The following is a 1,769-nucleotide window of genomic DNA, read 5'->3' as shown; positions in this document are numbered from 1 at the left end:
AAATGCTGTGTATAAAAATGCTGCAAGCTTGCTTCTAGATATATATGCGACGCTAGGGATGATCTCACGCGCGATCTTGTGACGATTCTCTCTGACCAATCAGCAGTCGAGAGTGTTGACGTCACTAGTTCAGCCCTGGCCTGATAGAACCACGATTTTAAGGGGCCGGAAAAACAAGGAAAAGTACCCGCTAGGCGGTGCTACGCTATATGGAAAGGCCACCAAAAACTGGCCTGGCCGCTTGAGGACGATTTAAGGACGCTTAAACGGGGCTACCCGCTGCAGTGGAAATGCGCCAGGAAAGGGGAAACCCGAGAAAGCATATTACGGCCTGTTTAAATCCGTAACAGTAGATCAAAAATGATCTTCCACTCATTGTCATGGTTGTGCTTCTTTAGCGAACATGGACGTGTTGACGCGGGTGTGCGTGGACTACGAGACGCTGCCCGGCTGGGGCTGCAGCACAGAGGACGCCCGAAGCTTCGAGGAGCTGCCGCTAAATGCACAGAAATACATCCGCTTCATCGAGGACTTCCTGCAAGTGCCAGGTTTGTAAATATGCTCTTTACACTAATGGCTAGATGTTCCTCGCTTTGCCAAACCGGCCCGTCACATCTTGCCTTTTTTTCCTTTCTCATTTCAGTGAAGTGGGCCGGAGTCGGCAAGTCCAGAGAGAGCATGGTCAAACTGTTTTGATGGGACCTGTAGTCCTTCTCAATGTCCGCTCCCATAATTCCAGGTTTCCATAGGATCACCGGAGGAGTCTCAAATGCAAAAGCCTCCTACAGGAATCACGTCACCAGCAAGGCTATTTGGGAAACATTTAGTTGCTGCTTCTGCATCACATTTTCCAAAAATTCCTCTTAGATATAATTTATGCATTCCACATGATGTTCGCTATATTTATTAGGGTGTTCATTTTTAAAAACTTGGTGCAAATGGATTGATCATTCTATTACATGTAGTTGTTCTGGTTCTTTGTAGCATCTTAAGCTTACTTACCTTAATTCATATCTGTTCTCCATTTCTTTTTTGTTACATATATTTGAAGAGCCAGTGATGAGCAGGTGTAAAGCCTTTATATAAAAGGGCACAATAAAACTAAAGATCATTTCCAGGCTTTTTAAAGAAATGGAAAGATGATGGAAAGCCATCGTTCGATCAGATTTTGAACTTTTCTATTGATCAATTTTAAAACGCATGAATGCATCTTGGTTAAGTTTGTAACAATGTTTTCACAGTGATTGTTGGAATGAACTTAGTGCTTTTTAAGTCATATTTGAAAATGAGTAAATTCACAGCTTGACTTTAAATGGATGTTTTTCTTCATAATTATTGAGGAAAAGTAGAAATGTCCACGTCAACACGGAGTCATTGGCTGGTCTGTGAAATGTTTGTGTAAATGTAAAGACAATGGGCAGTAATGTACCGAAGTGTATCTCAATATGTTTCCTACGCCATTTCATTCCTCGGCAATAATGTAAAAGAATCTTACTTGGCTTGCTGTTATCAATAAAAGGAAACTAACATCTCATTTGTTTGGTATTTTGTCATTTTCATTCGACCTTTCATTAGTGGTTTAGACAATATGGGTCTGGAAAACATGTTGTTGCGTTAAGGTTACATTTTAAACGGAAAATAAGGTAACCAAGACGATTACCACCATTCTGTTCTTATTCTTTATGCATGCATTACCCTTTGCTGGCCGTATAGGGTGGCCCATATGACATCTGCTCCTGAGAAGATGTGTGTGTGTGATTCCATTCAGC

General features: G+C 41.7%; 1 long non-coding RNA gene across 1 annotated transcript; it reads left to right on the top strand.

Annotated features, from left to right (window-relative positions):
* Positions 1-302: 302 nt before the first annotated feature.
* On the top strand, positions 303-1,534 carry LOC104957959 (uncharacterized). Its single transcript, XR_799715.1, has 2 exons — positions 303-548; positions 644-1,534. It is a non-coding gene; the product is annotated as an uncharacterized lncRNA (long non-coding RNA).
* Positions 1,535-1,769: the final 235 nt, after the last annotated feature.

Source organism: Notothenia coriiceps, unplaced genomic scaffold (genome assembly GCF_000735185.1).
Source record: "Notothenia coriiceps isolate Sejong01 unplaced genomic scaffold, NC01 NC01_scaffold00028133, whole genome shotgun sequence".
Taxonomy (NCBI): domain Eukaryota; kingdom Metazoa; phylum Chordata; class Actinopteri; order Perciformes; family Nototheniidae; genus Notothenia; species Notothenia coriiceps.
This window is presented reverse-complemented; position numbering and strand designations above follow the sequence as displayed.